Source organism: Camelus ferus, chromosome 35 (genome assembly GCF_009834535.1).
Source record: "Camelus ferus isolate YT-003-E chromosome 35, BCGSAC_Cfer_1.0, whole genome shotgun sequence".
Lineage (NCBI taxonomy): Eukaryota > Metazoa > Chordata > Mammalia > Artiodactyla > Camelidae > Camelus > Camelus ferus.
The window spans coordinates 20,063,135-20,076,510 of NC_045730.1; the positions used below are offsets into that span (position 1 = coordinate 20,063,135).

Below are 13,376 nucleotides of genomic sequence, written 5' to 3' on the forward strand. Positions count from 1 at the left end.
TCACACACATATATGCACAGCAATGGCAATTTCCAACTAGGATGAGGATGTAGAACTTGCCTCTAGACCAGGCATTAGAAATTGGGTCTTTCCTGGTAAATCTGCAGGTGTGATCAGCCTAATCAGATAACGCATGCATCCCCAACACAGCTAATGCACACGTGACTTCAGGCTTGATCACCTGGACCACAGAGCTCCTGGAAAGTCCAGACAGGGTATTCCTTTGCAAAGCATTCTATTCAGTTACTATGCCAAGATAAAGTAGCTTGGCCTGATATTTTTTCTCCTTCAAAAAAAAAAAAAAAAAAACTTCAGGGTTGAAAGGATTCAGTTACACAGTCTTTGAATGCTTTTGGACTGTAGGTACCTAAAAATTACATTGGCTTTATGAAGAGTAAGTGAGGCTGACACAGGAAAAACAGATGTGGGGTGTGAGGAGGGCCATGTCCCAGCCTTTGGTTGAGCCCCTGGGACGTGCCCCGCCAAGTGTGGGTCCTTGGCTTCATGCAGGAAAGAATTCAAGAGCGAGCCACAGTTGAGTAAAGGTAGATTTATTTAGAGAGATACATTGAAAGCCAAGAGAAAGGCCATGAGGTGAGGGGGTTGGGTGCTCAGGTTAGAGTAAAAGCAGGTACACACTCCATAGGCAGAGTGTGGGCCGTCTCCGAAGCGGGAGAGAGGCCAGGAGGGGCAGTGTTGCCCACTTTTATGGGCTTTGGTAGCTTCATATGCAAATAAGTGGAAAGACCAGTTTAACTAGCCGGGGGGAGGGGCTGGGATTCCCAGGAAGCTGGCCATTTCCCACTCTGACCTTCTGCGGCTAGCCTTGGGACTGCCATGGCGCCTGTGGGCATGTTATTCACCATGTTAATGTATTACAATGGGCGTAAAATGAAGTTCAAGGTCTACTAGAAGTTAAATCTCCCATCATCTTAAGCCTCAAGGCCTCCTGGGGGTTGATGTTAATTGTGTAGCATTCCTTGAATGGCTGTGCCCTGCCCCCTTCCTGTCTCAAGGCTAAGACCGTTATTCTATATTCTACATATTTTTGTTTCTTTTTTCCCAACTGCTTTCCCAGACACTTCTCAAAACAATACCTAGGCCATCTAGGAAAAAACTATCACTCAGATCCTTAAACTATACATTCTAGAAAGATGTTGGAACTATCATAGTAGAGTCAGAGGAAGAGACAAAGCATGAAGTGAAAATACGTGGAAAATGTGGAGTGCTCTGTGTATTGTTCATGACTGGTAGTGAAGTGTGCGGAGCTGTTTTTGTCAAGCTACTACTTTTTGACATTTGTGTGTGTGTGTGTGTGTATAGGCCATCTATTTCTTGATGAAGGACTTATCTGTGGGGATACAGGAAGTTTAGAAAGAATTGAGATGTTTCATTAAAAAGTTATTTGTTGTATTTTTGCGACTTATTTTAAGTAATAGTTTACAAGAGATACCTGGGTCAACAGGACCATGGGACCAAATGACCAGTGCACTTTGGGACAAGGTCAACAGTGCAGGTCACACTGAAGACTTTCCCAGAAGAGCCCGTCCACTCTCTGAGGGTCTGGTGTTTTCTGGATGACAAGCTTCCAGAGTCCTGGACTCTGTTTCTGAATCCCCCAAGTCCAAAACATGTGTGTCATTTGAACACACACGTGCATGCACCTGCACATGTGCTTACACACACCCATACATCTGCACATGTGCACACACACATGCACTTGATATTTTTTAATGACTTGGAAAAAAGACGGAATGTTTGTTAAAATCAGAGATCCGTGCAGACAGATTGAAAGTGTCTGAGCCTGCTAGGAGGAAGCAATTTTTCTTTCATAAAGATGAATATAGATCGATGTGGATTTTTTTTTCTCCCTTCATGGTTTGAATTTTACACTTTCTCCTTTAGCTAGCAACAGTGAAGGAAAAAAAAAAAACTTTCTGTAAGTTGAGATTTTTTTCAAAATTCTAATTTGACAGTTCAAAAGCCTTAAATTTTTTTTTCAAATTGCCTTCTTTTATCTTCCAGATCTTCTAAGAATAGCTTAACCTATTCTTGTCTCACTTCCTGGCTCAGACAAGGCCCTGATGCTTGCAATTAGGCTGAAATGTGAGTGCAGATGGCTGGACTGCAACCGAGGGAAAGGGATATGTGACTTTCTTTAGTTGCTTATGGAACATATTTTTTTAAAGGGACATCAGCTTAAGAGCATGAAAAAGACAAGAATCACATAAACAATTGACCACTGTGGCGGTGTGGAATTGAGTGCCCAGCTCAATTTTGATCACATACAGATGAACGATGAAAGTCTAGTGACTCAAATTCATAGCTTCTGCCCCTTGAAATGGGATGTCATTTTTTTTTTCCTCTTCTCTCATATGACCAGTTTAAAATCATAGACTGAGAATAGGATCAGAGCCACGGAACAATTTCTTCTCTTGCAGCTGACAAAACAAGTCCAGACTCCTTGGTGGCTTGTCCAAGATCACACAGCTGGTTAGAGCTGAAGCTAATTCAAGGTCTCTGGACTTACATATCACCTTCATTTTATTTTATCTGATGAACTTTAACTTATGAATTTTGTGCATCTTCACTGTTAAAATATTTCTTCTTCCATAGACACCATCTTTCAGAAGGTTTTGATTAGGAAACAAACTGTAGTCTTTAAGAAAATGATTTGTTAAAAGTTTCTACTTACCAGATGCACACAGCTGCCAATTACATTATCTGAACAGCATGAAATAGGTGATTTTGCATAGTAGTTAAAAGCCTAGGAGCTGAAGTGACATTAGGTTTGAAATTGTCATTTACTGGGTAATTTGGGGCAGATTAAGTAAATTCTCTGTGACTCAGTTTTCTCATCTGCAAGATGGGGGTAGCATTTATACCTCCCTCAGGATTGTTATGAACACTAAATAGGGTTATGCATTATATGTGTTGAGTAAACCATTTAATTAGCTGGGGACTGAGTGCTTTCTCTAAGTGTGTGATTTTTCTTAGTTATCTTCATGTTGGGAGACCTTGCAGCCAAGTCTCAGAATGGAGCCAGAACAAGGAACTGGAAAGCTTCCAAAACTGTCTTCTTCTCCATGCAGAGGTAAACAGGAGGTATGGGGATGGGACTCAAATGGAACAGCCCGTTGCAAAGGACGATAGAAAGCAAATGAGTCAACTAGATGACAGGAAGCAGGAGAGAAAGGGGATCACAGATAGCTCCTCTGAGCCTGGGGGTTGATAGAATAAATGGACTGTTGACATAATTTGTTTGCCCGGAGGTGATACTCTTTTTAGGAGTAGGTGATGGGTTTATTTCTCTGAGCTAAGACCACCTCTTTAGGAATTCTTAGAAGATGTCAAGTCAAAACCCATTATCTTGACTTTCCCAAAAGTTTTATTGTTGCTAAATTAATTTTATTTAAAAAAAAAAAAAAAAACAAACCTCTATCTGCCACATGCAAAGCTCCAGGGAGTAACCCTAGGTAGCTCTCCCATAGGACACTTGTCTGATTTGAGTTTTGGGGCTAGGAGAAAAGGAGCAAGATTAGAAAAAAAAAAAAAAAAAATAGCTGGCCCAGGTGGGGAATTCAGAAAACTAAATGTTGAAATACAGGCCATTCCGTAAAGGTGAAAAGAATTAAGATTAACTGTTCACTGAAAATAGAAAAGTAGAATGGGGATGAGAAAACAGTCCGACTGCTGTTAAGTTTATTTTCGATAGTGAACCAAGTCTGAAAAACAGAAGCCAAGAGAGGGTGCATTTGTTTCTTGTTGCCGCTGTAACAACTGCCGGAAGCCTAGTGACTTAAAACAATGCAAATTTATTCTCATACAGCTCTGGACAGCAGACGTCTAGAACGGATCCTCGGGTTGCTGGGGTTCCTCCTGCAGGGTCTAGGGAAGAAGCCTAATGTCTGGAAGCCTCCTGAATTCCTTAGCTCATGGCCCCATCCTTGATCTTCCAAATCAGCAGCGTAGCACCTTCCAGCATCTCCCACTCTGCTTCCGCTGGCACATTGCTTTCAGACTCTGGCCCTCTTGCCTTTTTCTTACAAGGATCCCTGTGATGATATTGGGCCCCCACAGATAATCCAGAATAATCTCTTCAGCTAAAGATCCTTAACTGTATCACACCTGCAGAATCCTCTTTGCCACACAGGACAACATAGCCACCTGTCCCAGGAACTAGGACATGGACATCTTGGACCTACCACCAAGGAAGATGTGGGAAATGTTAACTTCTGCCATGTGACCCAGCCCCCCCTTTCCTTCTGTGCATGTTTCTATGCCTTGCAGACCATCCTTCTTATCATTGTAAGTGAAAATTTCTCAGGTTGCTGGCTACGTCTCAAGAGTTTAACGAGATACTTTTCCCATAGACGACATTGTTCTTCCCTTCTTCTTTCTGTGGGATGTCCCTAGCACTCTCTCTGGCCTTGCTTCCCCAAGTTCTCAGGTCTTTTTATCTCTTATTGTGTTTCATAGCTGATGGTCTCCTATTGGCTGTGACTTGCATCCGTAATACGTAAAATTACATTTGCGTTTGTCTAAGATTGCTGTGTCTTCAGTCTAGAGGAGAGAGCTCAGCTCAAAGACTGCTGCTTTGCATCATTCTTGCAGCAAGCAGCCAGGTGACCATCTGCTTGGTTCTTGGACCCTGTCCCTACCCTGAGCGCAGACTTCTAGCTTTGTAACTCCTATCCCAATAGCCACACAATTCAGTGAATCCCTGTAGACCAAGTCTCGATGTAAGGGCCACAGGTCAGAATTCATTGCTTGTTGGGAGAAAAATGGGGGAATGTTCTAAGAATGCTGGTGAGGATTTTCTAAGATTATGACCCTGTTACCTATGCATGGATCTTGAAAGCCTCTTTGGAATTTTTGAAAACATATTAGGAAGATGGGAACTTCCATATTAAACTTTGGGAAGGATCCCTGGGGCACTGAGAGAAAGACAGGAAGACAGCACCTGCTTTGGGATCCAAACCAATACCTTTTGCTCCTCTACCACACAGGATTTCAGCCAAATTCCACCCCCAAATATCAACCCTTCTGAAAAGCTTTCTTTCTCCCTCAAGGAGAAGCTAGCGCTTCATCCCTTGAACTCTCAGAATTTTTTCATCTTCTTTGTGCTTCATACCACTTCTTAACGTACTTTCCTCAGACTCCACTTTGGTTAGGTATTTGACATTATCTAATTTGATTTTTGTCCTAACCCTGCAAGGTAGATGTTACCAGCATCACTATTTTGCCAGTGAAGAAGCACAAATAAGTTAAATGTCTGGCCCAAGGTCAGACTGTACCCTCCCCGTGCCTGGGTTCTGGTGTGCCAATTTCAAACCTGGGTCTCATTCATACAACTTCCTCAAGATCACCCAGCAAACTAGTGACTGAGTTGAAAATAGGGTTTAGTCAAGGGTAAATGTTACTCTGTTTACTGTCTCTCCCCTGAGATTCCTTCCTACTGATATATTCTATGTTGAGTTTATCATTGTTTTTTTTTTCTGTAAATCAGCTAGACACTTGCCTTCATTGGCCCAGGATTTTCTGTCAGGAGATCATCACCACCACCACCACCACCAACCCTGTTATTTGTGGAGTGGATGCTCAGTGTGCTAGGCATTAATGTAAGTGCTTCCCATGGAATAGCCCATTTCATCATTCTAAGAACCTTCTGAGGTAAGTGCCATCATTATCTCCATTTTACAGACGAGAAAACTGAAGCCAGGCAGGGTTTCAAAACTTGGCAAAAGTCACACGTGTAGTAAGATGAATATGCTCAGTTTGACTTCAGTATCCATGCCCTTAACCACTGTGCTATACTGTCTATTGCTTTTTAGGAAAAATTGCTTAGTTTGGGCATTAACCAGATTTTCTAGGGGAGAGCTCAGTGTTCCACATCACTTTCTCTCTAGGAACAGCCTTTTGACCTCTACCCTAGTTGCTTTGCAAACTCTTCCAATTATATAACCTGAGACAGGGGTTTTGCCACAGTTAGGAGTTGGACATTTTCTCTGCCAAGTGCAGGGGGAGAGACTGAACACAATCCAGCATGTTGCTTGTGACTGTAATAATGGGCTCAAGACCTGGAAAGCATCTTGTGAAATCATCGGGACAGATCTCGGAGTCATATGACTTAGCTGTTATCCAAAACAGCTGGTTTTGTCTTTTCTTGATGAATTTTCTTCAGCCATGGAAAGTTTGCCACATTGAGTTCACTGTTTCCATGGTTTCATCACAACAGGGTTAGTAAGTTCTCCTGAACACTTCCTGAATTTTGGGGGAGAAGGGGGTTTTTTTTCACACTGCTAGGTGGCTGGCTTTTGAACAAACTTTAAATAGATACATCATTTCTTATATCTTTCTAGTCTGAAGCTTCACAGTGCCTTGAAGTCATTCCAGAAACCCTTGCTTGGGTCTGGGTATCGGCTTGGGTGAAGCTGGGAGCTCGGGGGTTAAGAGTAAAGTCTCATTATGAGTACCATATAACTGTCTCCCTCTGTGGTCCTGCCACCTCCCTGGAGTCCTGCAAAGGTGTGTGTGGCAGGGGAGAGTGGGTGTTGATTAATTAGAGAACCTTAAACCACAGTCCTCTGCTCTTGCCTCAGTGATTCTCTCTTCTCCCTTTTTTTTTTTTTCCCTGCCTCTTCCTTTACCACTCATCAAAAGCAGTTCTCTCTGGGAACAAGCCAGCATATCTCCGCAGTGAGTTTAGGGTTTTGGAAAACAAAGGTCAGAAATGGGATACTATCGTCAATCAATACCTGCTTTTGGTCTTACCACGCAACTAACTGCCTCAGAGCTAAGAAAGCACAAATGCCTAGCGACCTTCTTGAAAATTAGAAGAAAAACAGTAAGGAGAGGAAAACATGAATTGACATCTCAATAAATTAATATTTTATACATTATTATTGTTATTGTTACTATTACTATTATTATTATTATTATTATTATTATTATTATTATTATTATTATTATTATTATTATTTTACAGAGTTGCCTCAGATCACCTGTTTTCTGCCCATGTTCCATGAGGAGTAACCTCTTGCCCATGGAAGGAGTCCTTGCATCTAGATTCAGGGACTGTGTGCTTAAAATGAAACCGCTGTGACTTCACACGGTCTTCCATACTTGGAAATATCAGGGATGTGGGAAGCGAGAGTGTTTCTCCCCCAGGTAACTGAGGAAGAGGAGGCAGCATCAGGGAGGGCCAGGCTCTATCCACCTGCCCACGTCCAGCCTGCATTTCACGGACTGGGAGCAGAGTGCTGCAGAGATAGATGTGCCTCTGTGTACATCGGGGCCTCTCTTTTTCCATCACTGCTTTGCAACCCAGTACCTTCCTGGCTTTTACCATGTAGCTTTCCTTCTTTCCCAGCATTGAGTCACCAGAAATTGCTTCTGAGTTTTCCTAATTCTCTCACTTCAGGATCTTGTGATTTCACCAGGAGAGCAGTGTTTAAGGCATAGAATGCATTCATCCAATGAAGAGAAAATGAGCTTAACACATCAAATGTTAATATCCCAGAAGTTAAGGGAAACTGCTGCAAACTGTAACAGTAGGTGGTAGAAGCTGGGTAGCGGTGATGATGGTGATGAGGGTGGCGATGATGATGGTCACTGTGTACTACACGTTATTTATGCGCCAGGCACTAACTTTTACATGCACCATCTCACGCACTCCTCACAGAAATTTTCACAGCAGGCACTAATGTTATCCTCATTTTGCAGATGATGGAACTGAGGCCAAGAGACATTATCTAACTTGCATAAGATCCCACAGATAGTAAGTGGCTATTGAAAACTAGTCTAAATCAATAAATCCATGCCTAACTCTTAGGTTATTTTTGGTAGATAACTGTAGCTATTAATGGATAGTGGTGGGTGATGGTTAGTAATCGCTCCACGATTTCACGTCCAGCGTATGAAAGCAAGACCACTGTACATATAATGAAAGCCAACTGTACCATATTTATTTAGGCAAATAGTTGTTGACAAGCTGGTGCAAAATATTAATACAGCTGGTTCTGTGATCTCAGTAAAGGCCTAATGCTTTGTGCTCTGACTATAACTTGTAAGAAAGTTTCACTCAGTCATTAATATTCTGAGGTGCGATTCTGATACCCTTGTAGTTGGTATCAGGCAATAAGAAATCTCCAAATCAAGGCCTGGGATCAAGCCACAGGAGCCATCCAAGAGCTAATTACATTTTTATAACTTTTCTATGGAATGGGTGTGTCTCCAGTATTGTAACTGGAGGAAACCCGTTACTTAATGAACAAACCCACACGTCAAACCTCATTTCTAACACGCTCTGCTAATTGGCAAAGTGTCTGGTGTTGCTCTCTGTGCAGACAGCAGGGACACCTAGGGCAGCCATCTCTGGAGTGTGGCCTTTTTTAAAAAGCCTGCTGACCACCACCGGTATTAGGGCAAATATCTGAAGCTAACTCTTCCACAGTGTCACCCTGCAGCGATTACAAACCAGCTAGAATTTTTTGTTTCATTGTTTGGATTCCTTATTTTGTGTTTGTCTTGGCCCAACTGGAATATAAACTCCATGAGAGGAATTTGCCTTCTTGTTTCACTGGATTTCAAAACCTATGATAGTCTATGGCACATGGTGAGCGTTTAAGAAATATACTTTTAATTTGTTGAATAAATAAGTGGGCAAGAGGAGATGCTGCCAAGGCTGGTGTTTTCTATCTCAGCTGCCATCTTGTGAAGTTGAGGCATCTTGGAGACGGGATTCCCTGGTCTTTGACTGCAGTTTGCCTGTGAGGGGCCCTGATGGGGAGTTAAGCCGGGGCAGTTGAGGTAGGAGCTTGAACATAAGAATGAAGATAGCTGTTATTAGGAGAACTTACGTAAAGGAGAGGTTAGAAGATAAAGGGTTGGAAGGATTTAATAAGTGCGTCTTCTGTGCGTGTGTTTGACACAACTGACATTGTAATTCTACATTGTTTGGCCATCTTACAGTCTGACATGGCTTGTTATTTAATTAATGACTAACATGAGTGAAAGCCTTAAGGCACCACCAGGGAATGACTCAACTGTGTTTGGAAAGAGCTGTCATTTCTGGAGTTACAGTTTAATACATTAATAATAATAATAATAAAAATAATAATATCAAATATTCTTTAGAATTTTCTTCATCTATCATTTAGACCACTGAGGAGTATTTCATAGAATCATTTTCCAGAATGTATCATATATTAAGTTATGTCAGGTAAAAAAAAAATGCGTACTTTAACATGGTATCACACAGCATGAGCGAACTACTCTTTCGTTCTGCTAAGACATAAGCAATGAGTGGATTTTCTTTAGTTCACATAGAAGTAGGTTAAGTTAGGGAAATGGTAGATGCCAAATGGTTACATTCTCTCCCCACACTTGAGAGTGAATTTTGATTTTAAGGAGCCATGTTTGGAGGATCCTGGAGAGGTGAGAATTTCAGTTCTAGAATTGACCTGATTTTTCCACTGATATTTTCTTATATTCCACTAAAGGTTTTCAAGATCAATTATAAACCCCAGTCTCTCATCATCCATGTATCAGTAACAGACTCCACTGAACTCAAGCTTTAAATGAGCAGCCAACAAGAAGGCTTTTCCAGGCTTCAACCAAACAAACTGCCCTCGATAGGTCCAGTGCATTGAACACACACCCTCTGGGCTCCCTTCCTTCCTCAGCCTCTGCTGCGGTTCTGTCCATGTGAGTCCGATCTCAGCCACAGGCAAGAATTCAGAGGCACTCTTTTCTTCCTTTGCTGTTCAGATACAGCTGCCTGTACACTCCAGCTGCCGGGTCTCACAGCTAAGTGTTTTATAAATGTTTATTTATCTTTAATGAGTATTTATTACATTTTTAGGAGCCAAGAGAGGGCATGTCCTTTTCACTCCTGTGGAAAGAAGCTTTGTGATCTTTCTTCAGAAGACAGCAGCCTGATGCTCACTCCTTCCCACAGCCAGCAGGGGGCATCTGCAACACAGATTTAAGTTGGATTGAATTTAAGTTGGATTGTCCTTGACATGGGACAGGCTGGAACATCTCTTTTGGAAATGTGTTGTAAAACCCCTGTCCTTTACTTCCCAACATTTCTCAATCTTGTATTTCTTCTTGACTGTCCCTGACATGTGTCCAACTGTGCACAGGACTGGCCTTCGCCTCAGGGCTGCTTCTGTTTCTTTTAACTGAGTCCTGATAAATCTTGGTCTCATGATGGATTCCGATCAGACTGTTAGTGGTTGTAATTACCCTCCCTGCCTCTTCTCATCAGAACATGTCCTATCTGCAGTGAGGAAGAATGAGCATACTCAGTTTGAGCTCCCTCTTGTCTGTTTCCAACCTCTCTAACAGACAGAGAATTCAGTTGGACTCCTTGTAGTCATTCAGTGGCTTCCCTTCTCCCCAGTCAGCTGCATCAGAGACATCCTAGTCCTCAATGGCTTATTTTGTGCTACACCCCAATATCTCACCCACTCACTCTGAAATGTGGTTTTACTATAACCTAGCAATTCAATTCATTCATTCATTTATTGATTCATCAACTTATATAGTAAATCTTTATTGAATGCCTATTAAGTGCCAGGCCCTGAGCTAAGTGCTGAGACTGGAATTGTGAACAAAACAAGTATTGGGGACCCAACATTCTAATGGGAAAGGTAGATAATACACAGAGATATAATGCAAATTGATAAAGGCCACAAAGGGAAAACACAGAGGGCTCTGTGAATACACCAGGGGCAGTTGTTAGAGCATATGTCTCCCATAGCCTGTCTTTCCTTTTTTTTTTTTTTTTTTTTTTTTTTTTTGAAGTATAGTCAGTTACAATGTGTCAATTTCTGGTGTTCAGCACAATGTCCCAGTCATGCATACACATACATATACTCGTTTTCATATTGTTTTTCATTAAAGGTTATTACAAGATATTGAACATAGTTTCCTGTGCTATACAGAAGAAACTTGTTTATTTTATCCATTTTTACATACAGTGGCTAACATTTGCAAATCTCAAACTTCCAAATATATCCCTTCCCCACCCTCTTTCCCTCGGTAGCCGTAAGATTGTTCACTATGTCCATGAGTCTGTTTCTGTTTTGTAGATGAGTTCATAGTGTCCTCTTTTTCTCTTTTTTTAGATTCCACATATGAGTGATATCATATGGCATTTTTCTTTCTCTTTCTGGCTTACTTCACTTACAATGATGATCTCTAGGCCCATCCAGGTTGCTGCAAATGGCATTATTTTATTCTTTTTTTATGGCTGAGTAGTATTTCACTGTATAAATACACCACACCTTCTTTATCCAGTCCTCTGTCAATGGACACTTAGGTTGCTTCCATGTCTTGGCTCTTGTCCCATATCCTGTCTTCATGCGATCACATTTGAGCTCCTTGAGGTTAAGGTCTGTGTTCCTTCATTAATATATCTTGTCCACTTATATCAGAGACTAGAAAAATGTCTAGCACATAGTTTACATGTATGTGTCCTATATTCACTTGTTCCACATGTCTCCAAGGCAAGGGACATCTTGAAACACCTAGCACAGGACTTTATCTGTAGTTGGTTATGGATAAATTTTACTTGAATATAATAGTATTTTAAAAAATTCTGCTCTGTTTTTGTTTTAGTGATTGCTTCTACTGTTTTCCACACTTGTTCGTCTTAAGGTAATAACTTTCACTCAATTCACCCATTAGCCACAAGGACCGAGATGGCCCTGAGCTGTTTGAAAGCATGACCACATAGGGCATAGATTTAAAATTGTACAGCCCTATAATTATTCAAACTCTTTTCAGTTTGAAATCACTAATGTGAGTCATCCAGTGGAAGGATTATCTTCCTCTGAACCCTTAATTAAAATTTCACCAAGGCATTTCCAATGATTTTATTTCAAAACAAGTTTTTCTTTGTAAAACCAGAGGATGACCAGGTTGGGGGTGAGCTGAAAAGAGATAAGGATCACTTCTTGTTAACAAGCATTAATGTATGTTACCAGGAAAACTGCCTGGTGGGGGGTCAAATAGAGCCAAGGACTGAGCTGAAATCATAAACACATTAGGAAGTTTTACTCTCTGGATGGGACTGTTTTTGACATAAATGAATGTCAGATACATTCAAATTTACTTTTTAACGGGAAAAATAAAATGGTAGGTTTGAGCTTTTGTTTTATTTGGTTTTCCATTTGTTTGTTTTCATTCCCACAATTGCATGTGTTGCTATGATGCAGAGGAAGCAGAGACGGGGAATGAAACAACATTCCAGTAACTCTTAAAGAGAAAAACAAATGTAGTAACACTGATTATTCCTACAAAATGAGTAAAATGTTTCAAGTGGTTGGAGCTTCAGCATCAGTCAACTCTTCAGCTTTTAGACTTTTACTATCTTATAAGAAGGGAGGCAGTAATCTTATTCATTCTCTGTGTTCTCTCAAACTCCTAATTTAACCAAACGGACTTCCTGACTTATGTACCGTAACATTTTAATGTCCTATAATTTGAACCTATGCTAAACCATAGAAAGAAGTATTTTCCAAAGCACCACATTTCCTTTCTCCCTTCCATCCCCAGGGCAAGCATGAGGAGAAGAGTAACGTGAACTTCTGGTATGCTGCTTTACCCTGAGGAAGTGGAATGCGATGTTCTATAGGCAATGTTATAAATAGTAGCTGATTTCTAGGTTATCTCACAGAAAAACAACTTAAATAGTGACACAGATAAAATCATACTAGGGTTCTGATTTATTCTGGTTTGAAAAGGCTTTTGTGGGATGTCTTTTTGAGAATTTAATCAGAATTTAGAGACACCATTTTTATGGGAAAATGCATCCTATAAAAGTTAGCAAAAGAAAAATGGGGAACAGGTTGAGTTTGTCAGCTAGAATGCCACCTCTTCACATAGAGAGTCTTTGAAGGCATCTTTCAATAGTTTCACCTCATTTTTGTTTTCATACCAATTTTGCTGAAGGCTGTGTACAGCTCAGAGGTTCCTCCATCATCCGTCCCTCCCTCAGGAAGGGAGGCAGAGTGAGCAGGCTTCATGCAACACGGCTTTCTGCACCCCTTAATCACACTTTACGCTCAGGCTGCACAGAACCACTTCCATGTCCCTTCAAGCAATATGCACGTTCTTCTCTTTCTACTTAGAAATCCCATCCTTTTCCTGTCCATTTGGCTAAAAGCTGTTCCACCCTTGCCTCTTCTGAGAAGCCCCCTGACTCACCCTTTTGGACACCGGGGTCCTCCATCAGTGCTCTGTTGCTCTCTGGGCATCGTCTTCTTGAATAGCTGCTTGTGATTGTTTGCAAGTTTGAGGGTATAAGCACCTTGCAGGCAAGGACCAAACCCTGTGAGTGTGTGGTGTGTTTACTGTGTACTAGT

At 41.3% G+C, this 13,376-nt stretch overlaps 1 protein-coding gene and 1 non-coding gene across 2 annotated transcripts in view; both read left to right on the forward strand.

The window, feature by feature from the left end:
* The window catches only part of LOC102513435, a 55,220-nt gene extending 51,025 nt beyond the window's left edge, over positions 1–4,195 (forward strand). The window contains exon 9 of the transcript XR_004317354.1: positions 2,998–4,195. This is a non-coding gene — a transcript (T-cell activation inhibitor, mitochondrial). The remainder of the gene's footprint in view (positions 1–2,997) is intronic.
* Positions 1–13,376, forward strand: part of LOC102513674 (regulator of G protein signaling 5) — a 38,023-nt gene that overhangs the window by 5,472 nt on the left and 19,175 nt on the right.